Source organism: Haemaphysalis longicornis, unplaced genomic scaffold (genome assembly GCF_048455015.1).
Source record: "Haemaphysalis longicornis isolate Haplotype H1 unplaced genomic scaffold, Haemaphysalis longicornis Haplotype H1 scaffold_9, whole genome shotgun sequence".
Taxonomy (NCBI): Eukaryota; Metazoa; Arthropoda; class Arachnida; order Ixodida; family Ixodidae; genus Haemaphysalis; species Haemaphysalis longicornis.
This window is the reverse complement of record NW_027526460.1, coordinates 124,728,382-124,749,896: the sequence shown is the minus strand read 5'-3', so window position 1 is coordinate 124,749,896 and position 21,515 is coordinate 124,728,382. Positions and strand designations below refer to the sequence as shown.

General features: G+C 51.1%; 1 protein-coding gene across 2 annotated transcripts in view; it reads right to left on the bottom strand.

The window, feature by feature from the left end:
• LOC144151951 (uncharacterized) overlaps nucleotides 1-21,235 on the bottom strand; it is a 32,458-nt gene extending 11,223 nt beyond the window's left edge. Inside the window, exon 1 of one of the 2 annotated variants that reach the window (XM_077683135.1) lies at nucleotides 21,134-21,235. The gene's annotated coding sequence lies outside the window, so the exon portion shown is untranslated. Of the gene's footprint in view, nucleotides 1-58; nucleotides 387-21,133 lie in introns of those variants that run through there. The other variant, XM_077683136.1, reaches the window with a different exon arrangement.
• Nucleotides 21,236-21,515: the final 280 nt, after the last annotated feature.

Genomic DNA, 21,515 nt, shown 5'->3' with positions numbered 1-21,515 from the left:
ATACACAGCGCAAAGCTCAGTGTCGCTGCAAACTTAGAAGCCACATTCCTGCACTCACTTTGAAAGCCCCGCCATCAGTATGCCGCATTTGCTGGTCTTCGCGTATCTGTCGCGTTTGCGCCTGGTGCCGTAGACAGACGTGACAGCGCGCGCACTGCGCACGACACCGAGAGGGCAAAGCACCGACATGGCGCCGGTCGCAGCACATGTGCTAACTTTGCTGTTCCCGCTTGAAATTATGTCTCAGTCTCAGTTTCCTTTCAGTAGTCTCCAGAGCACGAACGGTATCGTCCCAGACCATGCGCGGCGCAGACCAGGCTGAGCTGGCGGGCTGGACTTGCTTGCGCGCTCTCGTCTCATCGAGCGCATGCGTAGTGCCGATGCGAGGCCGGATGGAATAGGGTTCTGCGCATCGGGCGCGCGCCGTTGCATGTCCAGTAAACTGAAACCCGCACACACGTCCATGTGGCCTTTATACATAGCTTGCCCATGATTTCATCACAACCCTTTCTTGTGACCCACTTCTAGCTTTTTCAGCCTTCCCAAAGCTAAGAGCACCATATAAGTGTGCAGCTACATATAAAAAACAGCGCCAAAAAACGATACGACAGGGAGTAAAGACAAACACTGTAGCATCGTTTTTTGGCGCTGTTTTTTCTAAGTAGCATCATGCACCCACTATCCCGTATAAGTGTGCAGCTTTTCGCCGTGTTTGTGGGTCTCAAACATGGTAGCTAAGCTGACGTCCGTGCAAGCTATCTATTACGTAATACTAAAATGAAGTGTCGGTTTAACGCCCCGACGTAATTTTCAGGAGTGTATGTGGTGTAGTGGGGCAGTGGTGCGGCGCAGGGGAGAGCAGCGACCAATTTTGACTACACGAGTATCTTCGACACACGCGGTGTTTTCGCTTTCGCCTCCATGAAAAAAACGTGCGAGATCGGAGACCTTGCATGGGGTCAGCAGCACTACTCCTCAGACACTCAGCCGCAGCGGCGGGTCGTTCATTGTGCAGTGTCATTAGATAGAACCGTCGTATTTTCGCCGTCTATACACCTTTTTATTTCAGATAAGCAGGACACAACCGCCTACTTTCTGGACTGCTGTAGAGAATGCGCAGACGATTCTTGAAGTAACACTCTTAGCACTTTTTTATACGCACGCATGAATCAGTCCAAAATGGCGGCGTCTATGTGGTTTTGATTGGAAAGGTGTATACTTCCTCATCACACTCCTCGCCAGGAGGCATGCGCAGACGCTGTCAAATTACGGGTGTGTTCCACTTGAAGGCACCGACCGTTCACCTGTGCGTCCTATGCAGTCTTCCCAAAGGGGCTACCTCATTGAATACAGAAGTTTCGTAACCACAGATTCCCCACCGCTTTTCGACTTCAGCTTTCGACAACAGCGCAAAAGCGGGCCCCTGAAGACATCAGCTCCAACTACAGCGAAGACACCACGACACGTTTATTGCGTAAGACCATGCATACGTCAAGCGTGGAAATGACGGCTCGGATTCTCTGCGCCAGAAAACACACATGGGTTTGCGCTTGTGTGTGGACGACACTTCTGTCCACGCTCAGAGTAGGTACAGGGACGAAATTTCATCGATCAAACTAGCCAGTAAAACATTTTTTACGTCAGATGGGATGCGATCGCCATAAAATTTCATATTAATATATACTAGAGGGAAATCTGGCGCCACTGTCTAGGGGAGCCGCGCTTCAGCGAGCGTTCCGTCATGTACCGGGCAGGCACGTTCCACTTATCCTTGGCATGGCTCATGAACAGGCTTACAAGCTGCCTCTGGCTTCAAAAAAGCTACAATATTACTGTAGAAGGTCGTGAAATTTGTTTTGTTATTATAAATTGAACCTCCAAAAAGATTAATTTGTCAGTTAATATTTAGAAGCGCCATGTACGACGAAAAAGAAAAAAAATGTTACCCTTTTTTGTTGATTTTGGCTTCGAGACAAAAAAGAAGCCATATGGCTAGCTAAGCCAAGTAGGCGAGGAACGTCGCTAGCGGCAATGGCGCCGCCCACGGCGGCCCGCGACTGCAGCGACTGATTTCCGTCTAGTATACATTAGCATGAAACTCCATGGCAATCTCAGCAGGTGGGATCGAACGCCGGACGCAATAGAGGGGAATATTACTAACAGTATAACTTCGTTGTGCACACAACAGCTCCCGCTACCACAGCACCCATCACGAGCGAATGAAGGAACACCTCTACTCCCTCCACCTACTCCAGGTGACACTGGAAGCAAACTTGCGGTTGGCTGTAAGGCCCATTCATCATGTTTTAGGGCTACGACGGCGTTAAAAAGATATCGCGACACGCGTGGGCGATAGGACAACGTGGCAATTGTTGCGAGATCGCAGCCTCAGCCGCTGCGATGGAACTTGATTATGTGTACACGTGACCGACTCGGGCGGTGACGCTGCTGCGGCACCGTTTATTCTATAGACCTTTTTATTTCCTTCGTCCCGGCAGCTTCCATTTTATCATTGGACAGTGATAGCGGCTCTACCATCGGCGCAGTCGACAGGAAGATGTAACTGTGCATGCGCAACGCAGCCCAAAACATGCTCGGACCTAACTAAAGATTAACGGATAGAAACGTTTATAGCCTTGACACAAAGGAATAAACGAAAACACGAGAACAAGAACATAGTTAGAAGCGAGGAGAGCAAACTCGACAGGGAACTCACGGGCCCTCCGAGACGAAGTTCCCCAGAGGGAAAACGTTATGAGGGATGCTTAGAACTTTCTACCAATGTGAAGGCGGCAGCTATTCAGACTGGGGTGTGATCTTGATGTCCAGATCGACCATTTTCGTCTGACCCGTTGCCTGCTGCTGGATCTTCGCCTCAACAAGGACTTCACCTGCTCGTTGTTTTTTGGCATTGTAGGTTTTCCCAATTATTCCGCCAAGGTATTTTGTGATCAGAAATACTGATTGTGAAGCAAGAGGGTGGACTGCGTCAACAGATTCGATGACCAGGAATCGAGAGTAGTTGTCTGTCTTTCGGAAGCTCATGTTTGGAAGTGGAGGAAACAAGACTTCGGTGCGACCCACTTTTCAGGGACCGACCACGTTTTTGAGGAGGGTTTGATTTTTCCATACAACATAGAAGAAAGCAGGGGACGGGGGTATACTTTCTTCGCTCGGGTTACCCTGATACCGAGAGAGGTCCCGGAGCTTCCTGCCTGGTAAACGGACAGGGAGCTCATCCGTCGGAGCTTGACCTGGGCTCCGACGGCCACCGTTGGTGGTTTCTGCCCTTCATCTTACAACTCCTAGCCACGGTAGATTACAGGATGAGTATGGGGGCTCGAGGTCCACGGTGTCGCAAATACCGTCACCAAGATTACTCAAGGTGCCCCGTGCGGGGGCAAACGGGGAAAAAGCGGCGCCACAGCAGCTAATGACGCCGCCGGCACGCGACTCCGGCATTCGTCACACCTCTTCGCACGTGCTCTACCGGCCAATATTGAGCCGCCCGGCGCAAAGCGAATCGACGGCGAAAATGTTCGCGAACCGCCTCACTGATCGCTGACGTAATGAAAAGCTATACAACAGCTGAGATATAAAAGAGCGCTGGAAACACGACTACAGAAAGGACACACAGACAGGGCCCTTTCTGTAGTCCTGTTTCCAGCGCTGTTTTATAGCTCAGTTATGTACCAACTGGCCCGCCTTCAATCTTTGTTGCAGTCTATACAACAGGTGGCTGACGAAGGCAATATTGATACTTAACATAAACTAATGTATACATTCTATACTAATTTATACATAATGTAATGTATACATTCCTGAAATAAAGTTTGATTGATTGATTGATTGAAAGATAAACGACAAAGAGTTGGGGACAAAATCAACAAGAACTAGGCGCAAACGCCGGCGGGGGAGTCCTCAGCCCAAGTGGCATTTTGTAAGCAAAAAAAAATTCAGGGCTATCTGCAATAACCTGGAACCTGACCAGGAGATTGAAAACTAAGGAGGGGGCATGAAGCGTATCAGTGTGTTCAAAAATTCTCTCTCTCTTTCCACACGGCGCGCGCTGATTGGGCGCCGCAGAAGCGCCGGTGAGAGGAGCAATCACGCGCTTGCGGAGGTGTTGGCCGCGTCTCTTGCATTGAACCGAATTTAAGCAATTTGCATGCCCCATCTGCTTCAGCTTGCGGTAGTGGCAGGCGTCAACGCTAGCGCAGTTCAATGCCCGCGTGTACCGTTGTCAGAATGGTTGGAGGTTGACACGTAAGGCCTCGGCCTCGGGGCTTGCCCTTGGTTATCAACGAGGCCCCTCCACTAGGCAGGCATGCCTTTTCTTGTTTCGACCGACCACCCGACGCGATCAGGCCTAGCGTCAAGGCCTCTTGGTTATTTGAGCGTAACACCAATTATAGCCTGTCTACCAACAGCTTTTGCTTGCACTTGAGCGTTGAGGCGGACAGAGAGTTCCAGAAATCTTTAAATCATGTTAGTGTATTTTGAACAGGTTTTATTTATTATACACTTGCGAGGCGTTGGAAAACGAGTGTCCCGGTGTTTCGGTACCGTCACTACATTAGATGCCGACAGCCCCAGCCACTAATGGGCTTGGCCCCTAGAAGACGCTCACTAAAAAACAGACACTTGGAGGCGTGTTTCCTCTTATGATCGCGTATTTGGCGAAAACACCTACAACTTTACGTCCGAATACATTAACCCCAAAGGAAGACGGAAGAACTTTATTCAAACGCAAGATTAAGCGTCGAGAGTGTGCAGGGAGCGGTTCACCAACGCACACTGGCCCGAGGCTAGCCAAGTCCGCCATTTTGAAGGAGGAGAGTGTGGAAAATGTGGGGAATGAATGGCAATGGGGCGGGAGAAAATACAATGTCCTAAACTGGATTATGGTTCGGGACAATTGCGACATGCTGGGGAGTGACGGATACGTAGAGAAACGAACGAACAGGTGGAAAGAGGGCATTTAAGTGCATGCGTCGAATAATGAGCACTTGCGTGTTGGTTAGACATTTGTCCGGAATAGAAAATGTACGAAGAGTTTTTATGATGTTTGTATAGCGAAGAGTGATTTCTTGTTTACAGTGCAGAGTAGTGTCCCACGTGGATGGATCGGGCCAGAAAATCCCAGGCGTCCGACGCAGAAGTTCGCTAGCAAGGGAGGAAGCCCGGTCGGGGGCCGCATGATGCGAAGGCATTCCTCATCGGCTCCACTTTTGGACCCCTGTCTTGCCGCGTGTCACCCATTCACGCTGCAAGTTTGTGCACAACGTGAACCGGCAAGTCACACGAAACCCGAGGGCACCGACATCCGCCGTGGCTAACCCCAACGGTCAGTTACAACCATTCGGAAATCTGCCGCGCTACCAGCTCCGCTAGGCCTGACAGAGGGAAGTCGCCGTCGCTGCCGGCGCAGCACCTGCACGCAGCCGCACCAGCTTCGGCGCATCGCCGCTTCGGCGCATCGTCACGGGCTCCGCGGACTGCCCCCGACGCTTCCAGCCCCGCAAGCGACCCCCTTGGTACGCTCAGGTTGTTTCAGAAGAAAGAAAACTACCCCAGGCTCTGGACGACGGGCCCGCCGATTTTCCTGGGCTCATGAAACCAGCCCCGACCACTCTGCGCCCCAGGCTCGGGGCGCCAAGGATCGAGGGAAGTCATCCCGTGACGCCGGGGAACCAGCGACGTCCCGAGCCGAACACAAGCCTCGGAAACAGCAGCCCCAGGGCAACGAGCACAAGGTGAGCTGCTCGAGCGCCCTCTCACGCTGCTCGTCGCAACCCACCTCCCCGCCTTTCGTCCCCTCCCCCGACATTATTACAGATCTATCCGCCATTCCATTCAAGCGGAAATTACCCTTCTTCACCAAGAAAATGCGACTCTCCGCCAGGAAAATAAATCCCCGAGGCTCTTATCGCTACGCTCACTGGCGAGACCTCCCGCAAACCCTCCCTCGCCGAAGCGTAAAGCCACATCCGACCCCACGCCACCCCACGCCACCCCCTACCATAGCCTGGAAAAACAGGCCGAACAGTAATTAGCCAACATCGAAATGAACTGCCAGAAAGCACTGCTGGAGCAAAAAAACCGAATACACCACTTTTACATCCAATGCTGCAGGATAGCCTAACCGCCCTAACGGCAAATACTGAGGCTGTTCGCTCTGAAATGCGCTCGTCTATTCAAAATATTGTTCGAATTATAAACAATCCTATCGCATTTGCCCCCGCCTTGAATCCGCACTATAGATCGTCCATCGGGTAAAGACGCTGAGGTCATTCGCATCTGGCAGTGGAACTGAAGGGGCTACCGCCAGAAACGTGGAAACTTGCAGATGCACAACCAACCGTAGGATACATCGCCGCAAGTTATAGCCCTGCAGGAAACCGGCACGATGGTTAAGCTACCTGGGCATAAGGCGTTTCAAAGTTCTAATGATCCCAAGACGGCGGTACTAATTCAACGTAATATCCCCTCGAAAGATTTCAATTTGACAGTGTAGACGTCCCACATGATGTAGTTGCTTTATGCCCCACTAAACGAACTGGCACTCGACTTTATATTCTTAATGTTTACAGCAGTCCCAAGGAACACGGACACAATTTCAATCTCCTTTTTCTCTCTTACCAAAAAGGAAACCGGACACCATAAACTAATCATTGTAGGAGACTTTAAGGCACCTCACACAGCGTGTGGCTACCCGCGTTGCACAAAAAAGCAGACTCCTCTGGGATCAGGTCCAGTCTCATCGGCTTATATATATGTATACGCTCGAAATAGATCCCCTTACACCCACCAGGGTTGGAAATACCGTCCAGCGAGACTCCACTCCCGATCTAACCTTCACTTTGAATATCAGAAACGCTCATTGGCACTGCACCGACACTTTAATGGGAAGCGATCACTACCTCATCTAACTTGACCTCACTCCCATCCTCTCCATGAAGCCGCGCCCAAGGCAATCATACATAACTGATTGGGATGAATTTAGACAGATTCGAGAACAGGAGACGGCCCCCTATCTCCCACCGTAAGTGAAGGCAGTCTCCAAGACTGGGCTCATTATATATTATCAGACGCGCGCTCAGCCACCAAAGTGATAGACCCAGACCGTCCCTGGGACAATGCTGACTCGCACCTACAACATAAGTGGACTGCTTAGAAAGGCATACAACGCTGGTGGCGTAAAAACAAACGCAACCGCAAGCTCCGCCGCAAATTAACCGATTTAGAAATTGCCATACAGGAACACGCCATTCGCCTATCGTGCGATGCAAGGAATCACGTGTGTGATCAAATGCACGGAAAGTTGAGCATGAAAAGAACCTTGTCCCTCTTGAAGCACCTGATGGACCAGAGTCGGTCAAAAACCAAGCAAAATAACCATCTCACCTCAATCGTTCACAATTTTCCGTGCACGAATGAGAACTTAATAGACAAAGTCAGTTTCCTCTACGTCCCCACGGGAGGCAGCTATCCCCTCCCGCCTTAAAAAGGTCCCAATAACGAAGCCCTCGACGCTGACATCACCGAGCCGGAAGTAAGAGGAGCCCTCCTCAAACTCCACCCCGGGTCAGCGCCAGGGCCAGATGGAGTAACAAATAAAATGCTCCGAAATCTTGACGATAATTCTCTCACGGCGTGTTTTCACTACTTCTGGCTGCGCGGCTCATTGCCGTCGTCCTAGAAGTACGCCAAAATTACCCTCATTCCCAAGCCCGGAACAACAATGTCCATGGAGCATCTCAGACCCATTTCCTTGACTTCATGCATAGGGAAACTCCTGGAACGCGTCCTACTATCTCGCCTTACGCCTCATTTAAACTCATCATGCACACTCCCGCATTCCATGATAGGCTTCCGGCCTGGACTATCGACCAAGGACACCCTCATTCAATTATCCCGGGAAATTATAACTCCCCCTCGTACATTAGACACAGCGGCGATCCTGGCCCTTGACTTAACCAAAGCGTTCGACAGGGTCTCGCATACAGCTACATACTTCACGGGTTAGCATCTATCAATCCAGGCGAACGCATGTACACCTACGTCCGTGATTTCCTGACAGATCACAAGGCTTTCATTCAGATTGTTATCATATCTCTATCATGCATGGGAACACCACAAGGTGCGGCGCTATCACCATTTTTAATCTTGCCATAATAAACATGCCGAGCAAGCTCGAACAGATCCCCCACCTGCAATTTAGTCGATACGCGGACGATATTACCCTTTGGGTCACAGGAGGTAGTGATGCTCTCATTGAAGAAGCTCTCCAACTTGGAGCCCAGACAGTCGCGGACGAAGTCAAACTTGCTGGGCTGACCTGTTCACCTACCAAATCGGAACTCCACTCATGCCACCAAAATATGGCACTAAAACACCACCCAATATTAGAATCGCCATTGATAATAAACCAATTCTAGAAGTACACACTCTAAAGATCCTCGCACTGCTCATACAACCAAATAGGGCAAACACACAATTACTCACGCAGCTTAACAAGCACGTCACACAGACTATCGGACTGATAAGACGTATAACTACTCGGCGTCAGTGTTTAAGAGAAAATTAGAGGATACGCTTGATCGAAGCCTTCGTCGTGAGCAGGATCACGTACTTTCTGCCGTACCTACACGTCAGCGCTACTGAACTTGAAAAAATCAACTGCCCCACTCGAAAAGCGTACAAAGCGGCGCAGCAACTGCCCCTGCACACATCCACTGCCAGATTCGAACATCTAGGGGTGCACAACACGGTAGAAGAGCTAGTCTATAGAAACGCAGCTTTCTGCTCAAGTAGCCCGTCTATCGACTACCCATACAGGACTACCCATTCTTGACAGCTTAGCCTTAATATCCCGACAGGATTAGACCGGAACATCCCCTTTCCGCATACCAAGCACGCTCAACTCATAGTTCGGCCACTACCCCGGAATATGTATCCAACATATAACCTAAGCCGAAGAACACAGAGGGCACCAGCACTGGAGAGGCGTCTTCTAATCCGCCCAGATATCCACGACGTGGACGCTGCTGAATACCGTCACCATGACGCATATGCGATAGCCGTGATCAATAGGCCCGACACCCCTCCCGTACACTCCCTCGCGGTGAACACCCCTCATCCCGGAGAGGTGGAGGAGGCGGCAATAGCACTAGCGCCGTCACACAGTCCGACCCACGCAATTATAATATCAGATTCTAAAACGGCCGTTCGAAATTTCGCTCGTGGCCTTATTTTGCCACTCACTCTCCAAATTCTGGCTGAAAACTCCCCAACCTCCCCGGTAGAACTAATTTGGACCCCGGCTCATGCCGGCCTTGGGGGAAATGAGGCAGCCCACGTCGTCGCTCGAGGACTTACAATACGAGTGGGCCCCAGCCTCGTACCCTACCATGGGGCCAGGTCTGCCAGGGACAGACTGACAACTTACCACGACATTGTCAGTCATTACCGCCTCGCCCGCCGCAAATACCCCCCTGCCCAATCTGAGCTCACCCACGCGCAGGAAAGCACATGGGGACTCCTCCAGACTGACACTCTCCCTTGCCGAGCGGTACTTCACCACATCCACCCGTCCCTTTACCCCTCCCCGAACTGCCCTGCCTGTGGCACACACCCCACTGTACACCACTCAATGTGGGGCTGCCCTAATGACCCTTTCCTTCCAATTTCCTCCGACAAGCAGTGGGAGGGGGCGATGGGTAGCTCTGACCTAGGGACACAACTCTCCCTCGTGGTCAGAATACGCTAGTCGCCCCCAGGCTGGAGCCTGCGGCCACCCCGACCCCTTAAACCCACTGCAAATAATAAAGTTTTCTCTCTCTCTCTCTCTCGCCGGCGAGGCGATGCATCACCTCATTACCTGCGATTCCAGCGTGACCAGGGGTCCACCTCAGCGTTACAGTGTGGGGTCGTTGTTTTGTTAAGACTTCAGTAGGTCATGCTGTAGTTCAGCAATCCTTCCCATGTGAATGGCGCGGATAGCTTGCATTGAATCAGTGTACATCGCATATCCTGAGGGGATAGGGGTTCTGCAGGGAGAGCGGACATAGTCGCATGGAGCGCTCAAAGCGTGCATGTCACGGCACTACCTGATACCACAGTCCGTCTAGTCAAGCGACCTTGGCGCACGGCTAAGGCGCAACGACCACACGTATCGCTTTGTTGGTTGCATGGGCAAGCGTGTACCCACAGCAACGGAAGGCCGACGAGGCGGCGCGCGAGTTCCTTACCACCTGCGCCAATGGCACGTCTGACCACAGCAAGTTACTTTACCACCACACCCATGATTATACAACAGCTAACAAGAACTTCGAATCCGGTACCACCTAATCCCAGGACTCCTCCCCACGGCTTCCTGACAACGCAACAATTGCTGTTGCATCGCCTGCCCTCAGGTTTAGCCCTCGCAACACCGTAGATGTTGAGTTGTAGCCGCTGTCCAGAGGCAGGTAGAATCCGGGTTTCTCTTCATCTGACCCCGAACCCTCTAATCCAAAGCTGTCACCGTCGCCTTACAACGCCCCACTTCCTGCTCTGGGGATGCACGGCACACGCGCCAAGAGAGTAGCATCTGGGGCGTGCTCTGGTCTCGATATTGGACGTTCTGACTGGTTGGTCGGTCGATGGGTAAACGCCCACCGAGAGGTGCTGGACACGTTCGCGACTTTCGCCAGAGCCGGGTCTCCTCCCCCGGTCGTGGCCCTTACCAACCGTTCTCAACTTTTGGGCCAACCAGCTACTTCTAAAAAAATGTTCAGTTACCACCGCCATCGCACCAGCCGGGATGTATGCGTCGCTATAAGTGAAATTCCCCCCTACGTACGTCGCCACCACGTCTCTCCGCCAAAGCCTTGTTCCGTCTGATGTACACTCCGGCTAAATAGTTGTGGCACACGGTCTAATATCTCTAAGACTGCTGAGGAACAACGCAGTGTCAGAAGTGCCTCGTGAATGTGCTCTCCTCCACTCTTTCCTGCGGATACATGCTTTTGAAAAAGTTGTAGTGGCGGCATCCCCATCTTCCTTTAGCGCCACTACCCACACCCATAAGCGCACGTCCCAATTATCATCATCCGCATCCTACCAGGACCATTATCAGCGGTCCGTGGCTCCGAGCGCGAGCTTGTAGGTAGTGTTCATTATAGAATTTTATACTAATATATACAAGAGCGAAATCTTGCGCTGCGATCACGGGCCATCGCAGGCACCGCCATTTCAGCTACGACGTTCCTCGCCTACTTGGCTTAGCTAGCCACGTGGCTTCTTTTGTCTCGAAGCGAAACTCAACGAAAAAGGGCAACGTTTTTGTAGCGTGAGCTACACTGGCCCAGGTTGAGCAGTTTTGCGTGGCTTCTGGGGAGCCGTGCTGCGCATGTGCGAGGAGTAGTGACGTCTCACGGCGCACAGCTGGCGCGCCTGAGCCGCCGCCGCGACTGGATTGGAAATCGTTTTAGCAGCAGTAAGCATGATAATCAGTTAATCCTAGACACACCAGAAAACCTAAGAACAACCAGCTGAACCTTAGCTCACGCTACGTATATCCTGGCATAGCCGAACTGAGGCACTGCTATTTTTTTTTTGTTCCTTTTGCATGAAGCTCATTCATGCTCATTTTGCATGTTCACGAAAGCCCTACACGATCATTTTAGCAACTTTTAATTACTGACGTTCGGGTTTTTAGCGACGTTTCTCAAAGTTGTACGTGATTTTATAGTTTTTTTTGGACTGAAAACCCTGTTATGTTTGTGCGAAAATTTAATTTCACCGTGGCCTGTTTATTTTGTAGTCTCCAAGTTAATTCTGAGTTGATGTTACCCCATTGTTTTTATTGCATTGTATTGCATTGTATGTGCGTGTACATTCTTTTTGTTCTGCCCGTCCTGCTTGGACCATTTACTTGGTCTGCAGTATTGTGTAAACAAAGCTTCTAAGTAATCACTGACAACCATTCTTTTTGGAGCTTCAATTTTATAGTAACGAAACACATTTGAATAATCTCTTACAGCAATGTTTTTTGTAGCCAGAGGCATCTTTTGAGCCTGTTTATGAGCCACGCCAAAGACCAGTGGAATGCGCCTGCCCGGTACGACGGAACGCTCGCTGAAGCGCGGCTGGCCTACACACTGGTGACAGTATTCCCTCTAGTATATATCAGTATCGAACTCTATGGTGTTCACTGGCGTGACGAGCATACCGGCAACCATGTGTGTGCGTCGCCATGCTGGTGCCTCCGCGTCCCCATTGCTAAGGCGACGTCGTATGCACAATCCGTGCACAAAGCAGGCGACCCCGACTCAATGTCATCCTCGCTGCCCGCGACGAAGAATACGTTTTTCTTGTAGAAAGTGCGTTCGAGTAATACCATAACGTAGGGTGTGCCGCGTTAACGTTGGTTACGCGGAGAGAATGCCTGTTCAGTTCACCGGTGTGACAACCTTGCGCTGCAATTAAACCCCAAATTGGACCCGCCGCGGTGGCTCAGTGGCTAAGGCGTTGCGCTGCTGAGCACGAGGTCGCGGGTTCTATTCCCGGCCGCGGCGGCCGCTTTTCTGATGGAGGCGAAAAGCAAAAACGCCCGTGTGTACGAGATTTCGGCGCACGTTAAAGATCCCCAGGTGGTCAAAATTAATCCGGAGCCCTCCACTACGGCGCGCCTCATCGCCTGCGTTGCGTCGGCGCGTTAAACCCCACAATCAATCAAATAAACCCCAAATTGCTTACGAGCGAGTACAAGTTGACCGTGGCCCAAAGGCTGCAAAGTGTGCGCCTTGTTAGCGCTGTTTGTGGGGCAGCAGTGTGCCACGGAGCTGAAAAACATTACGTCCTCCTTATCTGCTGTTTCGAGCCGCGCCCTGCAGCGTACCTGTCGCAAGACAGGAGTGAAACGTCGGAACAGATCAGCTGATTGCCGGCTGCCGTGTTTCGGTATCGGGCACAGATGGCTCCGCTCTCGGCGAGCGCCTTTCCCCTTGTGCCGCTTGCCGATAGATGTCGCTAGTCTCCCAGCTAACGTATGGAAGCGGGAGATCACGGGGGAAATGTTCTGTGATAATACCAGGGTCCTTCAATGCGTTACTGGTCACGAAACTTCGGCGCCCATTTCATCTGGGGACCGCGGGCGCCACTACTGCCGCCACCGCCGCACGAAGGCCATCAGCCGCCGCGCGCGCGGCATGTTTGTCAGCTCTTGGCGTGCAAACGCTCGCTGCTTTCGGTGTCTGCGCGCTGATTAAGCGTGTTTTTTTTTCGTAGTAGTTAGCGATGAATCGTCCAGTCATTGTGTATATCACCTCCCTTCAATGGGGTTTTAGTTTTCCAAATAAATTACCGCAGACTTCGGTCGCGAACGGCAACTGCTTCTGCGTCCTCCGGCACAAGCGCTGCGACGTCGTGTTTACGGATTTTTAAATGCATATTGCTTCTTTTCTTAAAGCAAAAGTTGTAACTACCATAAATACGGTAGCTGCGTAGTCACGGACAGCTGCAGGCCTGTCGATAATACAATAAAATAATGAAAGGAACCAAGTACGCGTCGCTCAGACTACGCTGTGGGATCGGTCGACCCCCAAGGACGAGAGTCGACCGTCAAGGGGGGAGAGAAGCGACCTGGTGGTCTGTATTTTATGGAATGTCGAAGGGAAGAGAAGACAAAGAGGAAGAAACAGTGCATGCGCTCATGTGGCCTGAGACGATGATGATGCCAGCCAGGGAAGGTTGGCCGAAGGCCATCAGGTCGATCAGGCTAGCTAGCCGCAGCAGGTTGATGGCGGTCGATGGCGATGGGGCTGGGATCTAAAAAAGATCCTACATCTTCCCGGCCCCCAACGCCGTGGAGCCAGCATGGCTATAAACGGTAGAGACGTTGACCGCGCAGCCATGATGCAAGTCCCTGCTCAGTCTGTGCGTATAGTCGGCGTACCCAACGGCACGATACAAAGCGGTGTTTTTTTCGCACACTCTTGTCAGGGTCCAGTACGAGACGAATGGATCTTGTATTAGCGCCGCAGAAAATGTCGATGTGGACGCGGTTCACTGAAGATGCAGTCTTAAGGAAACGTGGTCCTTCCAAGCCATGGATTCCGTAGTCTTCTGTTACTCGAAATTTATCAGTCGTCGGAACCGCAGTCGTCGGAATCCCGCTGATTCTTCTCTCGTTCCGAAGGTTGGTGACAAATGGACACGATCGCGTAACTACGTTGTGGGTTTGTAGTAGACTGCTCAATGGGGTAATGTCCGCAGGATTCGAGGTGCATATCTTAAGTGTAGTGGTCTGTGGATTCGGTTCCTCGGTTATTTGCTGTGGCCGCATGGGAAAATTCTCCGGTTCGTGGGGTGAGTTGCGCATAGAAGTGATCCGTGAGGCTCCTTCCCACGACGCGGAATGCATCAGTGGGTGGCTTTCTGATTTCCTGGATAAGTTCTCGTCTGAGTTGCCACTTTCTCGGGAAAAAGTTCTGATCATGCTTCTTGACCAAGTGACCGGTTCTTCACTCTGCTCCTTCGGTATTGTCACATAGGTCACTTGCTTGTTTAGAGGGAGCAGCAAGTTTGTAAGTTGCGCCTACAAAATACGTGTCTTTCTCTGGCTCTTTTAGGTCTTCGTTGCACATTGAAGGAAGGTGCCGTCACTTGCAATATGGGCAAACTATGTTCCTTCTACACTGTCGAGCGATGTGTCCATGGGTCAGACAACGGAAACAACGTCCGTGTTTTGTGAGGAGAGACTTCTTTTGCTCCATAGTGATTTTCCTATCCGAGCAAGATCCTGTATCGTGACGGCTGGAGCAAAACAAGCACTGTCGCCTCTCGTTAGCTGTGGCACACAGGGCTGCTGCAGAATCTCGATGTTTGAACGTTGCTGTTTGACGCTGTTCTCTTGGCTCTTCATTCGCCTCAAACTTCGTTTTCGGAGGCATGCCCAGTATAACTGCTTCCAGACACTCAAGTTCGACAACAAAGCAGTAGATTAAATCATCGAACTGTTTCTTGTGGTCTGTTGGCTGGTGCTCACGCTCCACTCCGCTTGACGTTGAAGCAGTGGACAACGTTTTCGACTGACGGTGGTATCTGAGGACCATGTCTCGAGAGAGTTCCCGAAGTATCTCACGTGGCATGGCACAATAACACTCTGGGATCGTGTATCTGCACCTCGTCGTAGAGCTTGCGTAGTTTCGTTGCGTCAGTTGATGAGGAAACAGGTGATATGTCAATCAGAGCCCGCAGGTGGTCTCGGGAAATAAGAGTCTGGTCCCCGAACCGCTTCTGAAGTATTTCTATCGCATCATTGTAGCATTGTTCGGTCATGGGCAGTCCAGAAACTGATGCAGCCTCCGAGCTGGTCAGAAGGCTGTCCAAGTAACACAATTTATCCGTCGCCCGCAGTTCTGTGTTGTTATGTACAGCAGACTCGAATAGACTCCAAAATCTGATCCTGTCTCGACGGTCTCCATCGGACTTCAGCAGTTCTACTGTCGGTAGCTTCGTTCTAGTGGTTCCGGTTTCGCTATACGGCGGTCTCGTTAAAGAAGGCGAAACGAGAGACTCACCCGCCTGCTGGTCTAGAGATCTGTATCTGTACCGCTCTTATCTTCACCACCTTGTCGTTGTAGGCAGTCGTGTTGGAAGTATCTTCGGTGACCATTTCGTCCGTGATGCCACCCAAAATGTCCTCGTCCAGCTTCAGGATGGGTCGATACATGGCCTCGATCCTCTCCAAGGATACCGCTGCGTCCATCGCCGTGGTCAGGGTGCCACTTCGGAGGCCGTCTTCTATCTCGGACAAGGCGGCTGAAAGCTTGTCCCGAAGGGCGGTTCGTCGCAGCAGCTTCCGCTTGATTGAAGTCATCCTTGGTCCTTGGAGGTAGATCCGCCGGTCTCTCAAGCAGAAGCCGTCGAAGAAAGGCTGTCGGTCCTGCTTGTCGGTGTCGGCCTGGCAGACACGAGTCCCGGGTCGTTTCGGCACCAAGTTGTAGGATCCGTCGACCTCCAAGGACGAGACTCGACCGTCAAGGGGGGAGAGAAGCGACCATGGAGTTCTGTCTTTAATGGAATGTCGAAGGGAAGAGAAGACAAAGAGGAAGAAACTGTGCATGCGCTCATGTGGCCTGAGACGATGATGATGCCAGCCAGGGAATATTGGCCGAAGGCCATCAAGTCGATCAGGCTAGCTAGCCGCAGCAGGTTGATGGTGGTCGATGGCGATGGGGCTGGGATCTAAAAAAGATTCTACATACGCTATTAATGAATCCGTTGATTGCTCTGGAATGCACACAACGCTCAAAGAGATAGCCAATAATACTTTCGTTTGAATGAGCTGGGACATACTTGACAACATTTAAAAACGCGGCAAAGGATCAAAACACGAAGAGATATATGTTGCACCACGCGTCTTTCCGCTACCACGCTTTGCGATCCTTGCAAAAAAGGAAGCGCGAAAAGAAGAATAAAACTGATCACGCAACAAAAAATTTCAATATTACCAAGGAAGACAAAAGAGCTTGGTCCAGCATACAAAAATTAATTTTTTTTTTTGCGCTATGATGTGCAGCACACACCGGAAGCAGAATGTTGCCAAGTAGCCAAGAACGACGCAAAGTTTTTCTGAACGAAGTTTTTTAAAGCGACCTCCTGCTCTACAAAAGACTAGAATGAAACAAACGTCGAAGAAGCTGTCCGCAGCGTGACGTGCACAGATGAACGTCGATAAAGTGAGTTGCGCGGCGTTTGCTATGCATGCATTATTCTCGGAACGTTATTAATTTCACATCCGTGGAAATAGGATCGAGAAAATTGTCGAAGAAACAAAAAATCAAGTTAGTGTCAAGGTGATAATCTTTCCATATCAAACAATATTGACCGACGGGACGTACGACAAAAAGAGCAAACGGGCGCTTCGGTTGAAACACCAGATACGAAAACCGGAAACGGCCACGCGCGGTTACAAAACAAACAAAACGAACCCCAGGGGACAGTTCGTGCACAGTTCGTGGAAAGCACAGAGATCCCAAAGCTTATTTTACATGCGAGGTAATACAAGTTTGCAAACAGGTAATGAAGCACCAATACTATGTACCAGATTGATCTGACAAAAATCTGGCTTTAAGGTAGCCTTGTACAATTATAGGTCCAGGATGATCTCAAAACGGTAAATTGCTTTTTTTCATTCTCACACGCTCTCACATACTTAGAGTCGAAGCTGAAACTCCCGTTTCTTGCCTTAGAATGGCGCGCTTCTATTCCTCACGCAGCTCCCCGTTGCTCGGTAAACAGAACAAGGAAACTTTTTCTGTTGTAGCCTTGTACCCGGAACGACATCCCGGGACACACCACGTGTTCGGCATCATCGTTGCACTACTTCAGTCGCATCACAATAGCGCGAGATGTAAGTTACATTTCTTGCCCGCACAAAACAAACACAACTCGCCGCGCGCAACGCCGCCCGATGAGTGACCTCAGTGAGATGGTGGCGCCACCGCGCGGCGGCCAAACGCAGCATATGAAGCTCTCCCATTCAGTTACGGAGCAGTTTCGTGACCAGTAAGCATTGAAGGACTCTGATAATACCAAAGGGAGTGCATTGCTTTTCGAAGCCTGAGCGGGTTCCTTGCGGAAGGAGGAGGAGGGCGTTTATTTATATTTTGTAGTGGTTGGGCGGGACTCCACCGATGGCTCGTGCCACGTGCAACAGTTCCCAACGGGGTCAGCAGGGGTGGTAGGTACCCTTGGTCCAGGGCTCCAACGGCCTCTGCTGCATTGCGTGCCCGCTGAATCAGACCGATCTGGTCTTCACAGCAGGCGTTGGCCAGCAGTGCCTCCCATTGCTCCGCATTAGGGTTTCTGATTTTGGGGACAGCCGTTGTGCTTTGGCATTCCCATGCGGTGTGGTAGAAGGTGGGTTTTTCTTGATGGCACAATGGGCATGAGTCTGCATATCGAGTTGGATAAATTTTACTCAGCACGTTTAGGTTTTTGAAAGTGCCTGTCCGCAGCTGTCTCCAGTCGGTGGCTTCTGCCCAGGTCAGGGATCCGTGTGGCGGAGTACGGTACCTTTTCCTGATACCCCTGTAGTGCACCAATTTGGCCGAGTATCCGAGGGGACAGGCGTGGGTTCTTCGAGGTCGGAATCTTCGGATGCTTGGTTGCGGACAAAAAGACTTATACGCGAGCCGGCACCGGAAGAACTGTGCCCAGGTTGGGGCACGAAGCCGGAAACCACGCAACATATTGTAAAGGAGTGCAAAGGTATCCGTCCAGTCCTCAGTGAGGAAGACATCGAGCTTCCGGTAGCCCTTGGCTTAAGTTAACGGAAAAGTGAATTGGACAGCAGTAGAGGTTAGTAAAAGAAGGTTAGAATGCTGGTGGGAAAAGAGGAACAATCTGGAAAGACATGCGAACATCGAAGTGAGACTAGCCCAAAAATTCCATAAAGTTTCTTTTTTTTTCGAGGTGATTGTAAAATGGCGTTACGACTAAGGCCGCTGTACAACGCCACCCTGTCACAAAGGGGAAGCCACTAATCATCATCATCATCATCACATGCACCCACCGTTACGCTAGTTTTATCCGATCGCCGTCGGCGTGGACGCTCAGAATTTCTTCGGAAGTATTACTTGGTTTCTGGGGTGAACGAGCCGTGGGAAAGTTGCGGGCACATCTGTGCCGATATTCGTGTTCGCAGGCAACTGCGATGCAGCGTAGGCGTTTCGTACGTCGTGCCCGTTTCTTCCCCAGCCGCGGTTCCGTTCTCCGCTGATTATCCGGATTTTTTGAGGGCAAGTAGAGCATCACCACACAATGCTACTGCACTTATTCATGTCTGCTGACGTCACGGCCGAGAATCGGGTGGTAACGGCGCTGACGACGGATACCGGGCGTTTTTTTTTTTTTTTTTTCGAGATACGGACGCATGCGCAGACACGGCGGGCACTGTCATGGCAGTTTTCACTGTTGACAAGAAAAGAAATCGCCCGCTAAACAGTTATGTGAATACCATCTCTAGTCGCGCGCCAGAAGGAGACGGACACCATTGTTTAGGTGTGCGTCGCATGTCGTCGCACTTACAGTCCTGGCCAAGCATGCGAACCAGTAATAAATGTAGGAAGCCACATGACTTCCTAAGTCAGCGCACCGCTGATAAAGGTCAGGGTAGGACGCGGGTGATGATGATGGCGACGTGCGCTTATGATGATGACATTGATGATGACAGTGATTATTACCGTAACGATTTTCGTCTCAGAGTTATGACATTCCTAGCTCTAAGGGAGACGTTTGCGCTACGGGAAGACCCGCCGCGGTGGCTTAGAGGCTAAGGCGTTGCGCTGCTGAACACGAGGATACGGGTTCGATTCCCGGCCGCGGCGGACGCTTTTCCGATAGAGGCGAAAAGCAAAAGCGCCCGTGTGTACGAGATTTCCGGGCACGTTAACGATCTCCACGTGGTCCAAATTAATCCGGAGCCCTCCACTACGGCGCGCCTCATCGCCTGCGTTGCGTCGGCGCGTTAAGCCCTACAATCTAATGCGTTACGGGAAGCGTCGCCTTGTGAGGAGGCTCTGGAGAATTGAGTTTGTGTGCGTGTGGATTGACATGAGTTGTCTTGTCTTATGTTTTGTGCTCCACCAGCTAAAGTTTCGGCGAATAGGCGTGAGCTTGTAAAGACCTCCCCCCCCCCCCCCTTTTCGAGAACGCATTCATTCCTTATATTAAGTACCCCTCGTGTCGAATGATCCTATGCCACCGCCAGCCACGTCTAGTTTGCTTAGCTGTACAGGGTTTCCTATGCGCATTGAGTTCCTGTTGCTCACAGGAATGACATTGACAGGCAGCACTAAAGTCTGACTTCACGCATGTCGCAGAACGGCCAAGTCATTTCCGTTTCGTTGGGGTCCTACACCCGACACCTCGACTTTTCATCAACGACGCCTTCCTCTACCTCTCTTACGTTTCACTACTAAAATTGCCCACCGATTTCGAAGACACCGTAGAAAACTCCTTTGGCATAATCCTGCTTCGAGCGCGGTTGGTGCAAGACGCACACTGATTCTGAAGCACTGGCCCTGCCCAAGCGGCTCTACTACGCCACAATATGGTGGTGGTCGAGCCCACGAACGCAGTAGGACGAATTTTCGCAGTATGATAAGCAAAAGGGCAGCAGTTCACGAAAGCGAAAAACAATCTGGAACGCACCACGCCAACTCACCAGCCGAGCTACCGCGAGACGCTCTCATAGAGAGTGATAGGACGGCTGGGAGATCGCGAGCGTCGCGAACGAGCTGCTGCGTGGGTGAGCGGCCCCATAGCCCTTCACACACGCACACACACCGACATCCTCGGTATGACAAAAAAGAAAGAGCGCACTGAGCAAGATAACCGCCTTCCCCCCCCTCCCCCTCCCCTCGCGCTAGAACACCGAACGTTAAAGCAGTACTGCATCTCAAACGCCGCGTGAAGTCCAGACAGTCTCAAGTGCAAGAATTCATGCCCAACAGCGTAAATTTATGAACGCATTGTCGACTTTTCACGTCGAAAATCTCACTGCGCCCTCGTTGCAAACTCGTGCATACACGCCGTGAGACGCGCTCGGAGGAGGAGTATGTCATAACGAGCACACTACATCGTCAGCCGGTCAGTTTCGAACGCCTTAGCCGTAACGATTATTCGGCGTCCACAAGCTTTAACAGGCGTTCTCGCGTACCTGGTTCGCAGTTTTTATCGCTCAAATTGACAGCATACCTGTTACTTCGCAACGTTACGGTGGTAGCGTTAGCAAACTGCGTTTCAGCTGACCCGAAACGCGGAGACGCCGCGGTTAATACTTGACAGTTTGAGCTACAAAGCCAGCGCATACAAAACGCTGTCTGTATATCGTTCATCGCAAGTTCTGAACCGAGGTTTATAACTGAATTGAGAACACTGCGGCCGCGGCATGTTTCGAAAACATGTCTTCCCGTAATGGAGCTAAAACCCCTTGCAGACGACGTCCAGGCACATTAATGACGCGACACGGCGGTTGAACGCTGCAACGAAAATGCCCGTTTCTTGTCCTCCAAGAACTAACATCGATAATGCGGCTTGTGAGGTCATTATATGTGTCAGTAGAAACTGTACTTACCCCTGAAACCCTGAAATGCTGGTCGACAGTGGACGCAACTCGATGTTTCGAATACCAAGACCACCGGCGAACGAACCCGAACCAACCGCACGCCGCGCCAGAATTGAGTTCTCTGTTCAAATGTGCGGTGGCGCTAGTTGCGAGTCCATTTCACAGTTAAGATGATGTCAACATTTATCCACTGCGTTGATAACGGCGTTTGAAACTCGCAATAGGGTATAAAAAAATGTAGAAGACGATTGTTTTTAAAACATGTACCTTGTGAAAGGACAAAAACTGTGATATCAAGGTAGTGTTTATGCGCTAAGTGAAGTTGCGCTCCCTCGCTCGTGACGTCATCGTGGAGCCGGTGGGGAATGCACGTGGAGCTCGTTCGCGCCGT